The sequence below is a fragment of the Piliocolobus tephrosceles genome, chromosome 2 (assembly GCF_002776525.5).
Source record: "Piliocolobus tephrosceles isolate RC106 chromosome 2, ASM277652v3, whole genome shotgun sequence".
NCBI lineage: Eukaryota > Metazoa > Chordata > Mammalia > Primates > Cercopithecidae > Piliocolobus > Piliocolobus tephrosceles.
This window is the reverse complement of record NC_045435.1, coordinates 133,738,613-133,759,833: the sequence shown is the minus strand read 5'-3', so window position 1 is coordinate 133,759,833 and position 21,221 is coordinate 133,738,613. Positions and strand designations below refer to the sequence as shown.

At 39.9% G+C, this 21,221-nt stretch overlaps 1 protein-coding gene and 1 pseudogene across 1 annotated transcript in view; both read left to right on the top strand.

Annotated features, from left to right (window-relative positions):
- The window catches only part of GPR149 (G protein-coupled receptor 149), a 92,966-nt gene that overhangs the window by 52,307 nt on the left and 19,438 nt on the right, over window positions 1-21,221 (top strand). The gene's annotated exons all lie outside the window — the stretch shown is intronic.
- On the top strand, window positions 18,144-21,118 carry LOC111526531 (annotated as a pseudogene).

The window sequence follows — 21,221 nt, the reverse complement described above, 5'->3', positions numbered from 1 at the left end:
AGTCAGAAGGCCTGAGAACCAGGGGAGCTGATGGTGTGAGTTCCAGTCCAAGGCCAATGGCCCTAAAAGCAGGAGCATGGATGTTAGAGAACAGGGAAAGATGGATGTTTCAGGTAAAACAGGGAGCAAATTTGTTTTCTATGGCTTTTTGTTCTATTTAGGCCCTCCGTGGATTGGATGATGCCTACCAGCATTGGTGAGAGCAATATTGCTTGCTGGGTCTACTGACTGAGATGCTCATCTCTTCTAGAAACACCCTCACAGACCACCCATACCCCCCAGAAAATAATGTGTTATCACCTATCTGAGGATCCCTTAGTCCAGTCAAGTTGACATATAAAATGATATACTTTCCATAATCAGGGACATGAACATCTGTCTGTTTTCAACGTAATTCATCTGTTAAAATGTTTGATAAGACTGACTGCAACTGGGGAATATGAGATATGAGAAAACATAATTTTATTTGTGATAAATTTCAGTATTAGGATTTATTCAGCATGTTAAAAGTTTACATTCTGGAACGTATAGTCCCCTGGTAAAAATAATGTTTTAGTTTCAATTTGGCAAAATAGCCTACAGGTACTTTGGACAGGAATTTATAGAGAGTTAATACCAACAAAAATGCCCTGTGGTAGGCTACGATGATGGTACTGAATAGAGTTCGATAGAGGAAATAGAGGGAAAAACTCTCTTTAAAAGATTACAGTCATTTGAATTAATACAACATGTACATAATGTAATGTTTTGACATGGAACTATTGAAGACGAAGGGTCCTCAAATCATTTGTTAAATTTTTTAAGGTAATGTTTCCTATTTAACCCAAATAAAATTTGATATTGACACAGTGTGCCTCTAGTAGGAAAAGGAGAGTAAAGGAAAAGAAAATGAAAGAAAAAGAAGCAAGTGATATTAAAAAGTGGCTCTTGGGTAAACATTTTAATTAGAATTTCATATTGAATATTTCTTAAGGAGCATATGAAATGTGAATTTTCAGGAAAAAACATCTGCCAAAAGCTACCATATAACTAATTCTAAATATTTATCTTTGCTCAAACTGTACCACGTTATATAGCTTGGAAGGCTAGTCAGAGGAAACAAGGCTAAGTAACTGTTAATAGCAGTCTGTTAGAAAGGATGGGTGTGTTATTGGAAATGCCAGTAGATTTGCTTAGCGCATTTCAAGTGTTTCTCTGAGGACCAAAGGCTGCCTCACTAATGATGGTATCAGAAAAGCACAAGGCAAGCCAGCAGTCAACTGCTTTTCAATCTTCTCTTGGTTCATAAGATTTGCCATGATTTCTTCTAATATATCTTCCTTTGGACCTATATCATGACCCAAATAAATTTAGCATACCAGTGTTCCTCTTCTTTGCTTTTTAAAAATCAGGATATTAACTTTTATGCATTTTGACTAACCCTAGTTTGAGTCTAAAACATCCCTCTGTTTCTGGATATTGTGAGGGACTAGAGAGCCCTCACTTCCACCTACCTACCATTTGGGGACCCTTGGGGAATATTAAAACTTTTGGACTGGGTGTGATCACTCATGCCTGTAATCACAGCACTTTGGGAGGCCAAGGTGGATGGATCACTTGAGTCCAGGAGTTTGATAGCAGTCTGGCTAACATGGCAAACCCCATCTCTACAAAAATACAAAAATGATCTGGGTGTCATGGAGCACACCTGTCATCTCAGTTACTCAGGAGGCTCAGGCACAAGAATCGCTTGAACTCGGGAGGCAGAAGTTGCAGTGAGCCAAGATTGTGCCACTGCACTCCAGCCTGGGCAACAGAAAGAGACTCTGTCTCAAAAAAAAAAAAAAAAAAAAAAGGAAGAAAATAGAAGAAAAAAAAGACTTTTGTTGGTCATTTAGATATATGATTGAGTTCTCAAACAGCTCATAAATTTCTTAAACTGGTCAGGAAAACAATAAGCACCCAAAAGATATTTTCTGTGGCTGCTTTTGTTGTTTTGTTTATTTTTGCCCTTTTTTGTTAGACACAAAAATCAAAATTTATTTTCCCCTTTTTCTTTCATTCATTAATTGAATGAACATTTATTAAGTGCCTACTATATGTCAGACCTGTATCAGGCACTGTGAATACAGCAATGAACAATCATCTACTCTATTCATGGTATATTAGCTTTACCTAAAATCTCACACACCATACTGGTGCAGAAGACTTGAGGTATAGAGGCCTGAACAAAGGAGTCCTGAGAGAAGTAGAAGACAGAGAATTCTAGATGCAACCCATGTATGTTCTTGTCTAAGCCATTTAAGTACAAGAAGGTAGAAAACAGGATGAGTTGTATCTCTTGTTCTAATCATGTCTATTCCTAAAATATATAAGCACCATATTTCCTTGAACAAAAACATCTACTGATTAGTTCTGACAAATACAAACAAATATAACAAGAGAGGATTTTATAAAATTGAAACTGTCAGATAAAACACAGACTATTTGATTAAAGTACTTGGCAATCAGTGATGAAAGCTCGTGGTTTCCTTTTAAAACTTTCCAAGTGCTTTTCAATGTAGGTTTCATCAGCCAGTCCCAGTATGGGCCCCTGGTAGTAAAGAATCTGTATGTTCATCTTTGCATTGATTCCATTGTAGTAGCCTAATTGCTTATCTTTTATTCCCTGCTCTTTCAGGGATCAATGAGCTTTTCAGTTCTTATCCTACCTGATATCTAAGCAGCATTTGACACTGTTCTACTCTGTCCTTGACTTTTATGACATAACACATTCCTAACAATCCTCTTACCTCTTTGGCTCACTTTTTCTCAGCCTCCTTTCTTGTCTCCTTTATCTCTGCCCATTCTTTAAATGTCCATGTTCCTTAGTACCCTCTTCTCATTTCACACAAACTCCTGATTCAATTTGATTTCAAATATATACCCAAATATTTACTGAAATATATATTCCAGAAAAAGTATCTCCTGAGCCCCATGCCCCAAGCCCAGTCTCCTGCTACTGAATTTCTAAAATTGGACATTCAATTTCACCACAATTTTAGCTTTACAACACTGAATGTGTTATCTTCTCCTGAACCCACTATCCCATCCTCCCAAACTTACTTCTCTTCTGTGTTTCCTATCTCTGAAAATAATACCCATCATCATTCAGTTGCCCAAGCCAGATACTTGGTCTACATTCTTAACTCCTCTTCCTCTGCCACAACTCACATCAAAGCAGTGACCAAATCCTACAACCTAGATATGTCTTGATATACCAATATCTCACTATAGCCACTATTTCTCATCTATCCTCATCACCATTCTCTCTCCATGACCTCCATACTGGTCCTCTGGCCTCTAGGTTTGAACCGCTTGCTCTGGTTTGAAAATAATGGTGTCTCCTTCAAAACTCATGTTGAAACTTAATCCCCAATACAACAACAGTAGTAACCTTTGGAAGGTGAATAAATCATGAAGGCTCTGCCCTTATGCAACTTTATAAAAGAACTCAGAGTTGAGGCCGGCGCAGTGGCTCACGCCTGTAATCCCAGCACTTTGGGAGGCCGAGGCGGGTGGATCACGAGGTCAGGAGACGTAGACCATCCTGGCTAGCGCGGTGAAACCCCGTCTCTACTAAAAATGCAAAACAATAGCCGGGAGTGGTGGCGGGTGCCTGTAGTCCCAGCTACTAGGGAGGCTGAGGCAGGAGAATGGCGTGAACCCGGGAGGTGGAGTTTGCAGCAGTGAGCCGAGATCACGCCACTGTACTCCAGCCTGGGCGATAGAGTGAAACTAAAAGAACTCAGAGTTGAAATGAGTGTCCTCTTGCCATTCCCTCCCTTCGGCCACCTAAGAACATATTATTCACCCCACTGGAGGATGTAGCAACAAGGTGCCATCTTAGAAGTGTAACGCCAAAGGTTCTCGCCTTAGCGGCAGCCCGCAGTAAAAAAAAGACATGGATCGGACCAAGAGAATAAAAGCTGTAGACTTTATTGAGTAGAGTGGCAGTACAAAGCTTCCACAGCGTGGAAGGGGTCCCAAGCCGGTAGCCAGTGTTAGATTTTTCAATTACCTTTAAACTCTTTAAGACGGGAAATATTTGCGTGCAGCAGGAAGATGTTACCAGAGGAGAAACAGAGACAATTAACATGTCTCAGATCTAGAGGAGAACCGGAATTGTAACTTAACTTTCATCTATTTTATAACCTTGCAGTGGCATGGCAAAGGACACAGGATCTCACAGGAGTTTACACATTGTATTTACAAGGAATTGGAATTGGGAGCATAGATAAGGTCTGCTGATCACAGAAAAATGGACTTTTAACATTCCTTTTAGTTTCAGGGGAGGGGGAAGGGAGAGAGGACACAGGGAAGCTTACAACAGAATGTTCGCTGTTTATAGCTTTCTTGGGGAAGAAAACAGAGGCACAAATTCTGATGTTAGGAATATTTTCAGCTTATATCTTCAGTATTATTCGTCCAGAACCAAAGTAAGTCCTGATGCAGGAAAGGAGTGAGTTTCACAGCTTTCTGAGCCCCTACTGGACCCAGGAAGCCCTCTCAGTCCCCCTCTAGATAGGACACCCCAACTCCTGTTGGGAACTGGGCGGCGGCCCTTCTGGCTACTTTCTGCTGATTAGGGGCGAAGAAGGGGCCCTGCAGTTGTGGTGTCCTCCAAAGACGAACTTTTTAAGTTAGTGAGGGTCCAACGGGTCAATCCAGGGGTCCACAGTAGAAGTCATCAGTTGAGCTCATTTGAGGTTCCATTTCTAACACCATTTGTAGCTTGATGGCCTCGATCCTGGAGGAAACAAATTTGACAAGGAAGTTAAAAATGCAAGGCCCAAAAGCGAGTAATAGTAGGATGGCTGTCGCGGGGCCTAGAAAGGGAAGCAGCCAAGGTATCCATTGGTTAACCATATTCCAGGACCCTGAGTGTTCAAGCTCCTTTTTTCTACTTTCTATTCATTCTTATTTATTTGACCTTTTCAGTAATGATTCCTGACTGGTTAACGAAATAGCCACATTCTTTTCCTAAGAAGAGGCAAGTTCCTCCTCTTTCAGCTGTTAATAAGTCTAGGGCTCTCCTGTTTTGAAGGACTACTGCAGCTACAGAATTAAGCTGGCTTTGTAGGGTCACTAGGGAGTTGGCAATTTGTTCCATGTCATCATTTAATTTTCGTGATAATTTATAATAAATTGGGTGGAGGAGGTTATGCCTCCAATTCCAGTCCCAAACCTGCCCAGTATTCCGGCTCCTACAGTAAAAGGGACAATAAGGGCTCGTGTGTGGCGAGATTGGGGTATAAGGAGAATTTGTAGCTCCTGTTCCGTATATATGGACATGGGAGGTGCTAGAAATGAAAAAAGCATAGTTCTTTCGGAGTGTCATTTAGGTATTGATAGGATGTGTTTTTATATAAATGAAAAAAACGCCTGAAGTTAGGTGAAACCTGAGGTTTTGCACTAGCCTCTACTGACTATTTGTTTTTTGTATTCCTAGGATTTGGGTGTTGCAAGGACTGTTACATTTTCTTACTAACCCTTGAGCTTTTAAATATCTAACAATATCCTGTAATCCTCTGAGAGCTTTAGGCCTTAAGGTATATTGCCTCTAATAAGGAAAAGTGGTGGGGTCTTTTAGCTTGATTTGGACAGGATGGGCATTCTTTGCCCTTCCAAATTGTCCTTTTAAGGCCCAGACCTCCAAGTTGATTCCTTCTTTAAGTAGGGGACAACAAATGGGTAATTTGTTCTCTATATTCCTGTAGATAATGGCCCCAGCTTTGGCTAATATGTCCCTCCCTAAAAAGGGTGTGGAACTTTTGGGCATAACAAGAAAGGCATGTGAAAAGAGCAAAGTCTCCTAATTGCAGCTGAGGAGGCAAGAGAAATACCTGGTTACAGGCTGTTCTAAGATTCCTCGGATAGTAATAGACTTTGAGGACAGTCGTTCAGGGCAGGAGATTAAAACTGAGAAGGCTGCGCCAGTGTTCAGAAGGAAGTCCACTTCCTGGCCTGTTAAGTCAACATTACCAGGGGCTCTGTGAGGGTGATGGCATGAGTTGGCACACAGATTGTACCACAGATTGTACCTGAGAGGTGCTAAGGAAGGGCAAAGCCTATCTGGGGGGCAATGGAGGAAATGCCTTAAGGCTTTTACTATTCACATGAAAATTACAGACCTGTCTTTAAATTGTCCTGATGTAGGCAACCATACCCTATGGTGCAGAACTGGCCCTTTAAAATAGCCATCGAAAGGCGACACATGCCTAAACCCTGGAAGGCACCATGAACGGGGATCTTCTGGACACCACCCCCAAAATTTAAGACTTCTAAATAGGGAATCTTGATTTTGCCTAGCGGGAATAACCTTGCTTGTGAGATGAGGAAAGAAGTCTTGCCGGTAGACATTAGGACCCAGGAGGCAGGGGTCAGAAGATGTGGCAGTCTCACACTCAGTAACCCTTGCAGGGGGAGTCTCTGGCGGGGCCATGGTCTCAACCAGGAAATCTGGGAGACTAGAATGTCTGCTTATAACTCCTGGGTGTACTTCGGGACCACCACGGAAAGTGAAAGAGTAGGAACTGGGTCCAGACTAACTAACGTTCCCAGGCCCGGAGGGTCGGGGGTTGTTAAGGAGCGCTTTTCCAGACTGCCTGACACCCGTGTCTTTAGTCCAGCAGCTGTGCTAATCGCCTTTAAGTGGCCAACAGGTGCCCACTTTAGCCTCCGAATTCTAAGGAAATACAGGACAGAATAGCAAGCAAAAGAGGTCCCATTGTACTCACTACCTGAGGATCTAGATGCCTTTCCTGGAGATCCTCCTGGCTGGCTCGCCACAATGTAACGCCAAAGGTTCTTGCCATAGCCACACCAAAGATTCGGTGAGGCAGCAACCCGTGGTGAGAAAGAGACACAGACAGGACCAAAGGAAAAAAAGCTGTAGACTTTATTGAGCAGAGTGACAGTACAAAGCTTCCACAGAGTGGAAGGGGTCCCTAGCAGGTAGCCAGTGTTAGATTTTTCAATTACCTTTTAAACTCTTTAAGGCGGGGAAATATATATGGCGGGAAGATGTTACCAGAGCGAGAAACAAAGACAATTAACATATCTCACATCTTGAGGAGAATCGGAATTGTAACTTAAGTTTTATTTACTTTATAACCTTGCAGCGGCATGACAAAGGAGACAGGATCTCACAGGACTTTACAAACTGTGTTTACAAGGAATTGGAATTGGGAGCATAGATAAGGTCTGCTGATCACAGAAAAACGGACTTTTAACATTCCTTTTAGTTTCAGGGGAGGGGGAAGGGAGAGAGGACACAGGGAAGCATACAACAAAATGTTTGCTGTTTATAGCTTTCTTGGGGAACAAAACAGAGTCACAAATTCTGATGTTAGGAATATTTTCAGCATATATCTTCAATATTATTTATTCAGGACCAAAGTAAGTCCTGATGCAGGAAAGGAGTGAGTTTCACAGCTTTCTGAGCCCCTATTCCACCCAGGAAGCCCAGCTGGAACCTTCTCTCAGAAGCCAAGTGTAGCCTCCAGCAGACACCAATCCTGCCAGAGCTTTGATCTTGAACTTTCCAGCCTCCAGAACAGTGAGCAATACATTTCTGTTCTTTATCCAGTCTCAGGTATTTTATTAAAGCAGCACAAATGAACTAAGATGGAAATTTGTTGACAATAAAACTAAATTATGTAAAATATTTAAAAGAGGTTTATTCTGAGCCAATATGAGTGACCATGTCCTGGGGAACAGTTTCAAGAAATCCTGAGAATGTGTGCCCAAAGTGGTGAAGTTACAGTTTGGTTTTACAGATTTTAGAGAGACAGAAGTCACAGACAAATATATATATCAATACATGTAAGGTATTGATTTGGTTTGGCCCAGAAAGGCAGGACATCTCAATGCCAGGGCTTACAGGTCATAGGTAGATTCAGAGATTTTCTGACCAGCAGTTGGTTGAAAGGAGTAAAGCTTTGTTTAAAGACTTGAAATCAGTGGAAAGACATTCTTGAGTTAAGGTAAGGGGAGTTGTGGAGACCAAAGTTCTTGTTATTCAGATGAAGCCTTATAGATAACAGACATCAGATAGAACAGATGTAAATGTCTCTTTTTGGACCTTAAAAGGTGTCAGACTCTTAGTTAATCTTTCCTAAATCAGGGAAAGGCCTGGCTGCATTCATGGAGATTGTCTGCTGGTGCAAATTTCCCCCACCAAAGGCAGCTTTGCAGGGCCATTTTAAATTATGTCACAGAAATGTATTTTGGAGTAAAGTATTTTGATTTCCTTCAGGGTCTGCTATCTGTCATGTAATGCTGTACCAGAGTAGGTTGGAATTTAATATCTTATTGCCTCAAAGAGGCAGGCTTATGATCTCTATTTTAATGTCAATGCTGGTCAGTTGTTCCTAAACTCCAACAGGAAGGGAGTATAATAAGGAGTGCCTGACCTCCCTTTTTGTCATGGCTGAGAATTTAGTTTTTCAGATTTCTCTGGGGTCTCTTTGGCCCAAAGAGGGTCTGGTCATTTGGTTGAGGGCTAGGATTTTATTGTTGGCTTACAAGTTGGTACCATAAGTAAGGTATTATTATAACAAATACCTGAAAATATGGAAACAGCTTTGGAACTAGATAATGGGTAGAGGCTTGACCAGTTTTTAAGTGCATGCTAGAAAAAGCCTAGATTGCTGTGAATGGAGCATTAAGGGTAATTCTGGTGAGGGTTCAGAAGAGAAAAGCTTCTGTGTTAGATATTATCTAGGTGGTCATGAACAGACTGTGGGTAGAAATGTGGAGAGAAAAGAGCATTTTGAAGACATCTTAGATGGAAATAAGTCATATCTTATTGGAAACTGAAGGAAAGGTCATCTTTGTTACAAAGTGGCAAAAAACTGGCTGAATTATGTTCATGTCCTAATCCTTTGTGGAAGGCAAAATTTAAGGGCCATGAACTAAGACATTTGGTGGAAGAAATCTCTAGGCAAAGTGTTCAGGGTAGTGCATGGTTTTTCTTAACCACTTATAGTAAAGTGTGAGAAGAGAAAAAATAGCTCAAGATGGAATTTACAATCCAAAGTAGAGCAGAAGGTAAAGATCTGGAAAACTTTCAGCTTGGTTATATAAAGAACAAAAGTATGGTTAAACAAGGAAAACTGAGGGTGTGGCCAAGCTACTTATTGATAGATAAAGAGATTAGTATGAATGGAGGGAAGCCAGATGCTGTTGATCAAAACAATGGAAGAATCATTCTGAAGGCATTTTGGAGATCTTTGAGACTGCCACTCCCATCACAGGCCAAGAATGACAGAGCCTTGAAGGCAGAAGTTTCAAAGGAGGGGCCCAGGGCACCTGTGGAACCTTGGGGCTTGCTGCCCAGGGCCACCTCAAGTCTCTCCTCCCCCATACTCTAGTGAACTGCTCCCAACTGTGGGGTTAAAAGGTGTCAACATTCATCATTGAAGTGGTGCTAAGATTGCAAGCATGCAAAGTACACAAGCTGTGGAGGCATTGCTACCTCCACCTAGATTTCAAAGGATGACTCAGAGAGTCTCAGGAGGCCAGGCAAAGAAATGCCACAGGAGCAGGGTGGCTGCAGAGAGTCTCCAGTAGAGCAATGCCTAGCAGAGTCATGGGGTGGGGCCACTGCAAAAAGTCCCCACCAGGGCAATGCCTAGCAGATCTGTGAAGGTGGAGTCACCACAGAGTCTCTACTCAGGCAATGTCTCACGAAGCTGTGGGAGTAAGGCTGCCCTGAAACTCCAGGACTCTAGAACTGCCAGAGTGCAATCCCAGCTTGCAGGCACCTGACTCCAACTTGTGAGAACTGCTACATGAGCAGCACCCAGCAAAGTCACAGGGGCGGGATCCCCCAGGGCCTTTGGAGCCCAACTTTAGTCTCAGTATGTCTATAAGACAGGAGATAGAGCCGAAAAAGATTATTCTCAAGCTTTGATATTCAACGTTGTTTTCCCTTTTTGGTTTTGGACTTACTTGAAATGTATTACTTCTTTCTTCTTGCCTATTTCTCCCTTTTGAGATGAAAATGTCTGTGTCATGCTTATCCCACCATCATATTTTGGAAATGGATAATTTGTTTGATTTCACAGGCTCATAGCTAAAGAGTAATTTGCCTGAGATGACTCATATCTTGAGGCTCACTCATATCTGATTTAGATAATATTTAGATAAGACTTTGGACTTAGACTTTAAAGTTGATTCTGAAACAAGTTAAGACTTTTGGGGGCTATTGGGATGGAATGATGTATTTTGTATGTGAGAAAAACATGAATTTTGAAGATCCAAGAGTGGAATGCTATGATTTAAATCAGATGTCTTCTCCAAAACTCATGTTGTAACTTAATGCCCAATGCAATAGTATTAAGAAGTATGACTTGTGAAAGGTGATTAGACCTGTGGATTCTGCCCTCGTGAATGAGACTGTTGCAGCTTTTTTACTCCAATAGTTCAGCAAGCAGGAGGGAGTGGCACCAGTGGCTTCGCCTCTTCACTCCTATACCTTGGTGAGTAGGAGGGAGTTTTGTGCCCAACAGCTTCACTTCTTCTCTCCTATTGTTTGTGAGAAGGAGAGAGAGTTATAGATTTTTTATTCCAACTGCCTGCCGCTCAGCATGGTTTCCATTCCTGCATTTCAGTGAATTCCAGGTTTTTGTCCCACAACGAAGAGGAATAAGGTACATGAACACTGGAGAGTGAGTAAGGCAGAGTAGACTTTTGTTGAGCCACAGAAAGAAAGCTCTCAGTGGGAGGGAGACCCAAAAGTGGGTTGCTGTCTGTGAGGCTGAGTCTGGGGTTTTTATGGGCTTAAAATAGGGGAATGCATGCTGATTTGTCCATGAGTGGTCTTGGAAAAAGTACCTTTGGATTGAAAAGGCATCATTCGAAGGAACCAATCAAGAGAGAGTGGGCAAGACAGGGATGGAAGTTCTCACTCCTATCATGGACTCTATCCAGAATTGGCAGTTTGGTTTTCAGGTTTTAGACTGTCTTTGGCTTGAAGGTTGGGTTATAATGGGGATTGCCCCTGTCTGCCTAAGGAATTTGTCTGTCTCCTGTCACTATCAGGATTAGCACCCTTATAAATGGGCTCAAGGTTGAAGAAAGCACACTCTTGCCTGTCACTTTTGCTATGAAAGGACACAGTGTTTGTCCCTCGGGAGGCTGCGGCAATGGGACAGCATCTTGGAAGCAGAGAGCACCCCTTACCAGACACTAATGCTAGAATCTTGATCTTGAACTTCCTAGCCTCCAGAACCAGGAGACCAATTATTCAAGACTGAATAATTTGTAAATTATTCAGTTTGTAGTATTTTGTTACAGCAGCAAAAGTGGACTAAGATAACCCTCTGATCTACACATCACAGCCCAGAATAAATTTGCAAAAATGTAATTTTTATCCTGTCAACTTTGTGCTTAGAACACTTTGGTAGTTCCTTTCCCCTTAAGGACAAGGTTGAAACTCCTTAATGTGGCTTAAGTGGTTGACTCCTGTGGTTTCATGTCTCCTCAACCTCCCCTTGAACTATTTGCTTCAGTTTCTAACCTATTATTTCCTTGAATATGTCATGCTCTTTCTTTCTACAAGACCTTTGCATCCTCTACCCAAATTCATCTTAGAGGATTCTTCAGAGAATATCTGCTAATGTGTATTATCAAGTGATCTCATGTGTAATCTTTTTCCAACAGAATATCTCTAAATAGCCCTGATATTTCTGCACTGAATCCTTAATACTGACCATTGATACATGGGTGGATCCAGGTTATATAGGACTTGAATAGTGTTTGTTTGGAAAAGACAACTGTAAGGAAAAGTATGCAAATCATGAATACAAAATTAGATACAAAAATTAATATTTATTTGCAATAAAAACAATAATAAGTGCATTGGTGCCTTGGAGATTCAGACACATTTTTTCTGAGATTCTGAGATCTCTTTAGACCATTTCCCAGATACACTTACAAATAATGCATTCAGATTGCAACCTGGCTTCCAGTCTTCACTCAGGGCACTGCCACTTTCAACAATAATCAGCATTCAGAGTTGCCCATGCATGTGATTGGTTGTGGAACTTAAACTTCTTTAGCTTCAAGATAAATGTTTCTTCCCACTGAAGTTCTGATATTTTAATAGTTTTTAAGTGTTTCAGCTAATACAAATGCTTATTGGCTTCTTTAGTTGTAATTCTGACTAAAACTTGGGATACAGGAGAATACGGAAATCTAGCAAGATATTTCTCCATGTCTTTTTTTGGGGTGTCAGTAAATTAACCAAGAAAGTGCTTGCTTCCATGTAACATCACAGCTCTCTCATCATTTTTAGGATATTCTAAGTCAAGTGGTTCTCAAATCTGGCTATATATGAAAATCATCTGGAGAACTCTTCACAAATATAAACTTTGGCTTCCAATTCTAAAATACTAAGTCAAAATCTCTCAAAGTAGAGACTATAAATGTATCTTTCTAATAAGCTCTGCTTGTATTTGTATGTGGTCAGTCCAGCACCAATCTAAGACTGGCATTTGGAAACAACATGTCTAAAGAATAAAGATTAGAGGTCTGGATCCGGGAAGAACAAATAGGCTCAATCAGTGCATTTAATGTTCCTCGAATACTTTTGTAATAAAGGGAATTATTGGTTCTAAGAAGCTGGATACCCAGATTCCTAGACTTCCACATTAGGATGGCCAATTTATTCTGAAACCCTAACAAGTTTTGGTAGAGAAAAGAAAAAAAGCACCCCATACTGGTCCAAATGTTTTGAAAACAAAAGCTTTGGAGTATCACAAATTTTCACCCTGTAAAATTAAAATATACATTAGTGCATATGATTGTCCTATCCACTATATAAACAGTGAATGTGAATTTAAACCAAAACTGAGAAAAATTTTAAAGGCAAATATCTTAGTAATTCCATCAATTGAAAAAGCACTATCTATCAGGTTACAAAGAAACATGTAGATTTTATTAGGACACATACTTTCATGTATTCCTGATGTTGTTAAAATGCGTATGCTATTCTCTCCCCAGGAATAAGAAGAGTAGTTGAATATGCCATTTTCACTTTCACAGAACTCATTTCCTCTGAAGGCAAGTGTCTAATTTCTGAAAAGTGCGCATATGAGTGATGTTCTACGTATAACTTCATCATTAGCATTCTTTTTATTTGAGATTCAATAATACCACTAGAATTTTCAGTTAATTTTTTCTAAAGAATCTTTGTAATAATGTATTTTAAAAAGAATTGCTTTAGTATCTTCTGTGTGGGATGGGAAGATTTTGGAGACCTTGTCTTCTAAATCAGGTTTAGAAAAGAATTTTCCACATACTATATTCTGTTACTATGTAAGTAGTGGTGAGAAAGAATACTTAAAAGTGGAAGAAAGAACAGGGCAGTCTTTTCATACTCCTTTAAGTTTAAGACTTGAAATTTTACTTTGTATTTTCTTCAAAAGAGAAATTAGTTGTGTTCAGTTTTGTCTTTAGAATAATTACTTTATTGTTTTTAATAAAAATAGCATTTGCTCATTATTTGTAAAATTCAAGCAGTACAAAAAACTACCAAGAAGAGAGAGGCTTCTAACCTAAAATTATACTACCCAGAAATTACCATAGGTCTCTATGCACATATGCAGAGAGAACAATGAATGGATGTTTGCCCAGACTGGAATTCCAGTTCTACCACTTATTGGCTGTTTGACCTTGAAAAAGATACTTAACATCTGTGCATCTCAATTTTCTCATCTGTAAAATGGAGATAACCGTAATACACACCTTCATCAAGGACATTCTTAAGTGAAATTGTTGGTTTATTTTTTACTTTATATGTGCGATGATTAGATATATAGTGGCTACCAAGAAAATGTGGTGCCACTGCCTTGATTCTTGTTAAACTGCCAGCAGTTTTACCACCATTGCTTTAGTACCTTTAGTAAAAATGTTAACATGGCGAAAATGACAAATAAAACCTTAATATAGTCATTAAAGTAGTTTTGGCCATACAGACCCCCTGAAACTGTTTGTAAGATGGATGTTGACCACAGATCCCCTGAAACTGCTTGCAGATCTCATTTTGAGAATCATTACTTTAAACCATCTCTTGGCAAAATGGAATCCCATTCATAGCCAGAATTCTCAGGTTTTTTTCAACTCGTCTTCTTTCTGGGCAACTGCTTACGGAAGTGGATGAATGTTTCGTTTCCGTTTGGTGGCCACCACTCTTAGAAGCTTTTGCATGAGACTGGACCCTTTCCTTATTTGCTTGCTGCTAGTGAATCTATGACTGTTCTCTTTCTTCATTTTACTGGATAAGAGAGATTCTGTGATTGGACTACCTTCCACCACCTTCATCCATAAATATTTTTGGGTTTTTAAATTAATTAAAATCATCATATTTTCTCTTCCGTTGATTAGGAATTTGTATCTACTAAGGTTTAGTCTAAGGAGCAAAAACACTATGGGTGTTGTGGGATAAGATATTTCATTTAGAATTGTGGAGAAAGTTGGAGAAGAAGAGGACTTGAAGAGAAGTTTGAGGATCAGAGACAAAGTTACCACTCAGTCCCCTTGAGAAACCAAGTATGTCTAGCCAACAAAGTAGGACCACAAAGGGGAAATCTGTGGAGAGGTCTATGAAAAGTTGTTGCCTCTGAATAACCACGACCTCTGTGTGCCCATAGCCAAGCATCTGGGGTGGATCGGAGGCTCTGTTGGTCAACAATAACAGTAGTCAAGAAAAGCTAGATGTGGAGCAGAAAGGCGTGATGACAATCTGGCCCCTGTCTGGTACTCTTCTTCTGTCTGTCTCTGATTCTGCCTATGAGAAGATTTTCAAATGGTTATGGCCATTGCTTTTTACACCTTCTAAATAGCATATAACTTCCTTTCTTGGCCGACTTCAATCTGGAGAGATACAAGAAAGAGACTTAGGGAAAATGTAATTAATTCCCAGCTTAGCTTCACTGACAAGAATACAAACTACCAGAGTATAATATGCCAGATGTTATGTTTTTAAGGCATAAATATTAAACTTATCAAATTATTTTCTAGATAAGAAGTATCACAGAATTTTCTAAAGAATGTCCCTTATTTTGCATGAAAAAAACTGAGAAGAAAATTCCATTGATTTAAATAATGCTATCCATATAGGCTCTATGGAGTTAAATGATTTTTTTCACAAGAGTTAAAACTATTAACATTATCATCATGTAGAAGTCATCCTTAATTTTCTATAACCTAAGGCACTTCTTGGTGCATGTTCTTTAGATATATTTCAATAGCAAAATGAAGCAGTAATGTATTCTTTCTATCACTAGAAAAGAGTTAACTATACATTATATATACAAACATGCACATGCAAATATATAAGACATGCACATATCTGTATATACTCATATCTACAGGATATTACATGGTCTCTTACCTGTATTCAAGCTTAATAAGTGTTTCCTATTGAAAGAGGATATAAATTAGAAGTGTATGCGCTTCATTAAATCATCCTTATAGGTGTTCTAGTTCATAAAGGTCTATGAAACACATAAACATTGGTTTATAATCTGCTTTCTTTTCTTTCTTGTTGTATCTTCCCACCTCAGACATTTTCATTATAGACTGTGTAGTGGCTTATATTTCATATGTTTGGGAAGGATACAAATATTCCCTCAACAACAATGCTTTATTGATAAATAAAGTTTCTTTTGAAGTGTCTCGGATCCATAATTTCTTTGGGGAAGTTTTTAAAGAAGGTTTTGTGATTTTAATTTTTTTCAGAAGAGATTTTATACTTAGATATTTTTCAAGGAAAAATAGTGCTTTCATTGAGGTTACTTTGCCAAAATAGTCACAGAATGTTGGAATAGGAAGAGATAAGAGATATGTTGGGGTTTATTTAGCTCAATTCTTTATAGATAATGAAACACAGATCTTTAATGAATACACTACTTGTTCATACAGGGTCATACAGCTATTTAGCGGAACAAGTGCTGTCTTTCATGGTCTCCTGAATGTCAGTAAAATGCTTTTTTTTTTTTTTTTTTTTCTTTGAGACAAAGTCTTGCTCTGTCACCCAGGCTGGAGTGCAGTGGTGCTCACTGCAACCTCAGCCTCCAGGGTTCAAACTATTCTTGTGCCTCAGCCTCCCAAATTGCTGGGATTAGAAGTATATACCACCATACCTGGCTAATTTTTTGTAATTTTTGTAGAGATGAGGTTTCTCCATATTGGCCAGGCTGGTTTCGAACTCCTGGCCTTAAGTGATCTGCCTGCCTCAACCTCCCAAAGTGCTGGGATTGGAGACATGAGGCACCTTGCTTGGCCAAAATGCTCTTTTCTTAAGAATACTTGATTGAGGAATATGTTACATAGCCTTTGATATAGTTTGATTATGTGTCCCCACCCAAATCTCACCTTGAATTATAAACCCCATGTGTGAAGGGAGGGACCAGGTGGAGGTAATTGAATCATGGGGGTGGATTCCCCCATGCTGTTCTTATGATAATGAGTGAGTTCCCACAAGAGCTGATAATTTTATAAGCATCTGGCATTTCCCTTGCTCTCACTCATTTCTCTTGCCTGTTGCCGTGTAAGATGTTGCCTGTTTCACCTTCTGCCATGATTGTAAGTTTCCTGAGGCATCCCATGCCATGCAGAACTGTGAGTCAATTAAATCTCTTCTCTTTATAAATTACCCAGTCTCAAGTATGTCTTCATAGCAGTGTGAAAATGGACGAACACAGCCCATAAGTCATCCACTTCAAGTGAATAAGTCAATGATTTCTAGTAAGTTTACCAACTTATACAAACATCACCATAAATCAGTTTTAAAACATTTTCATCACACCAGTAAGGTCCCAAGTGCCCATTTACTCTTATTCCCTGTCACTAGCTTCCTCTACCCTAGGACACTGCCTAGTGTATTTGCCTCTGTAAATTTGCTTTTTAGTTTGATGCTCTTTGTACCACAATATGATGTTTGATAAAAGTATTCTTGCCTTCCCTACTTACATGAATATCATCAATGTAAACTTTAACACCTTTTCTGGAGTATAGCAATCTTACAAAAGCATTGTATTTATCCTTTTAAACGGTCTTACAAATGAAAATATATCATTTCTGACCTAATTCTGGTTAATTACGTATGAGAAATTTTTTTCTTGCAAATATTTTTGTAGGGTATTTCTAACATCCAATCGAATGACTGCTTATCATTAAGATATAAAAAATTATTTCATTTCTTAGGATTCATTTATTCCTGATGAAATTTTGTTTTCTTGTAAAATAGAATCAGTGTATGCTTACTTTCAAGCTAGTTTATCTTCTTTTATTTTGTTAGAAAAACAGAAATAATGGATAAAATATGGAAATAAATTTGGATACACATCATATCTGATTTGAAATGCCCTTTTAGGAAATAAAACTAGAGATTTCATTTCTATTAGAACTGAGAATGGAGAACCCTGTCTAATAATTCCAAGAGCAACAGCACACTTAAATCCAAAATTCCCTAAGGATTTTTTGTAGCCTGTGATGATTGTACACACGGATTCACACAGGGCTAAAAAGTATGAATTCAAAATACGAGAATACAAATTCCCATAATAAGAAATAAAGTGGCGAGTCATGGTGTCTCACACCTGTAATTCCAGCACTTTGGGAGCCCAAGGCAGGCGGATCACAACGTCAGGAGTGAGACCAGCCTGACCAGTATGGTGAAACCCCATCTCTACTAAAAACACAAAGATTAGCTCGGACTGGTGGCACACACCTGTAATCCCAGCTACACAGGAGGCTGAGGCAGGAGAACCGCCTGAACCCAGGAGGCGGAGATTGCAGTGAGCCAAGATCGCGCCACTGCCCTCGAGCCAGAGTAAGACTCCATCTCAAAATAAATAAATTAATTAAATAAATAAATAAATAAATAACTTAAGTATTACAATATATTTATTTCAGAAGCTTATGTTTTGGCCATAAAATCAATGTAAAATGAGGTTTCATGCAGAAATTTGATCATTTTTCATCAGAATGGTTCATCATTTTCAATATCAGTATCATTTGAATAAAGCATTAGTCCCGGCTTCCTTCTACGCTGTCGCTGACTGCAGGTGGTTGTGGCCCCTGTGCCCGGAGGGAGGCAGTGGTGGCCAGTAATGCCTGGGAAACTCCATGGGGGGACATTATGGAGCTAGAAATACCCTCGGAGGAGTCTGAGAGCCAGAAGAAGGAGAGGCAAAAGGCATTTGTTGACCTCAATTTGTACCATACTCTTTGCTGAGCACCAAGGAGCTTAAACTAAGTAAGAAATGGTCTGGTCCCTGACCACAAGGAGCCTGTAGAGGAGTTGTGGCATCTTTCCTCCTCCTACCCCCCTTGCCCTCCAAAAATAAAAAGGGGGGCAAAGGAAAAAATTCCTGAAACACTCAGAGGATCACAAGATGCTGGAAAATGCACAGATAAAATTTTTACTGGAGACATTTGACCTGGAAAAAAGAAATCAGCTGAAGCGGCTAAGGTGGCAGTATTTGAAGGCTGACATTCAACAAAAGAATGAGACTTATTTTGTATAGCCTTAGGAAGTGTAATCTATCCCTCTGACCTTATCACTAAGAGCTCTATGGATATCGCAATTTTGGATAAGGGATTATAGACCTGTACTTCCCTTATAGGGTTGTTATGAAGATTTAAACAAGATAAACTGAAAACACATTACACAGTGCTGGAGCGACAGAAGGAAGTCAAAGCACCATTATAGACTCGGATGAGCAATCAAAAACAAGAGAAAATGGTGTTACAGATGACCTGGATGCTCCCAAGGCCAAAAAAGAAGGAAAAAAAAAAACCTAAAATGAAAGAAAAGCTAAATGGAGATACTGTAGAAGGATTTAATAGACTTTCAGATGAATTCTCTAAATCTCATAAGAAGAAAAGATCTACCAAATGGAAATACTGATGAATATGAAAAAAAATCAAAGTGAGTATCATCCTTAGATAGTTCTACTCATAAATCAAGTGATAATAAACTAGAGGAGACCTTAACACGTGAACAGGAAGAAGGAGCCTTCTCTTATTTCTATATTTCTGGAGAGACTATAAAGTTTCTGAAAGGTCAAGGGGTAACATATCTCTTTCCTATTCAAGTTAAGACCTTGTCCTGTATATGAAGGAAAAGATTTAATAGCTCAAGCATGGACAGGAACAGGAAAGACTTTTTTTTTTTTTTTTGCCATCCCCTTGATTGAAAGACTCCAAAGAAATTAAGAAACAATTTTTAAAAAGCTGCTCACCAAAGGTACTTGTTTTGGCTCCAACTAGGGAACTGGCAAACCAAGTAGCCAAAGACTTCAAAGATAAAACTAGGAAACTCAGCGTGGCGTGTTTTTATGATGGAACACTATATCAAAGCCCAATTAATCATATGCAAAATGGTATTGACATCTTGGTTGGAACCCCTGGTCATATCAAAAACCGTCTGCAGAGTGGCTGATTGGATCTTTCTAAACTGCACCATGTTATGCTTGATGAAGTGGATCAAATGTTAGATTCAGGTTTTGATGAGCAAGTTGAATATATGATTCACGAATCCTACAAAACTGATTCTGAAGACAATCCTCAGACTTTACTTTTTTCTGCAACTTGCCCACAGTGGGTATACAAAATTGCAAAAAAATTACATGAAATCCAGATATGAACAGGTTGACCTTGTTGGAAAAATGACTCAAAAGGCTGCAACTACTGTGGAATGCTTGGTCATTCAGTGTCATTGGTCTCAGAGGCCAGCAGTTATTGGAGATGTCCTTCAAGTCTACAGTGGGTCTGAGGGGAGGACTATTATTTTCTGTGAGAACAAGAAGAATGTAACTGAAATGGCCATGAATCCACATATAAAACAGAATGCCCAGTGTCTACATGGGGATATTGCACAGTCACAAAGAGAAATTACACGAAAAAACTTCAGAGAAGATAGTTTTAAAGTTTTGGTGGCAACCAATGTGGCTGCCCATAGTTTGCACATTCCTGAAGTAGACCTGGTGATTCAACATTCTCCTGCTCAGGATGTTGAGTCCTATATCCATCGGTCTGGATGCACAGGTAGAGCTGGACAGGGATTTGTATATGTTTTCATCAACCAAGAGAAAAAGGTCAACTAAGATATGTGGAACAAAAAGCAGCAATTACTTTTAAACGTGTAGGTGTTCCTTCTACAATGGGTTTGGTTAAATCTAAAAGCATGGATACCATCAGGTTTCTGACTTCCGTTTCTTATGCTGATGTTGATTTTTTCTGACCATCAGCTCAGGGACTGATAGAAGAGAAAGGGGTGCCGGGTGCAGTGGCTCATGCCTGTAATCCCAGCACTTTGGGAGGCGGAGGTGGGCAGACCACGAGGTCAGGAGATAGAGATCATCCTGGCTAACACGGTGAAACCCCGTCTCTACTAAAAAATACAAAAAAATTAGCCAGGTGTGGTGGCGGGGGCCTGTAATCCCAGCTACTTGGGAGGCTGAGGCAGGAGAATGGCGTGAACCCGGGAGGCGGAGCTTGCACTGAGCCGAGATCGGGCCACTGCACTCCAGCCTGGATGACAGAGCAAGGGTCAGTGGATGCATTGGCTACAACTTTAGCCCACATTTCTGGTGCATCAAACTTTGAACCACGATCTTTGATCGCTCCTGAAAACCATGACTCTGGGAAGCCTAGAGGAAATACAGGATATCACCTGTGCCTGGAAAGAACTTAACAGAAAGCTGAGTAGTAATGCAGTGGCTGGAATTACCAGCATGTGCCTCCTGAAAGGAAATATATGGGTGTTTGCTTTGATGTTTCTACAACTGAGTCAGAAAGGTTACAGGCAGAGTGGCATGATTCCAATTGGATACTCTCAGCACCAGGCAAATTACCTGAAAATGAAGAATATTATGATGGAAACAACTCTAATCCCAGACAGAGGAGTGACTGGTCAAGTGGCTGGTCGGGTAGGTCAGGCGGATCAGGTGGTCGATCTGGTGGCTGGTCAGGTAGACAGAGTAGATAAGAGTGTCACTCAGGAAGTTGACAAGATGGTAGAAGAGGAAGTGGGAATAGAAATCGATCAACAAGTGAGGGTCACAAATGGAGTTTTGACTGAGTATTTGATAGTTAATCTGCCAATATCAGCTTTCCTATTTCTGCCTAGTTATGTACATTATCCACCAAAAATTAGCCCGTGAGAGTTGAGGTATGTGTCTGCT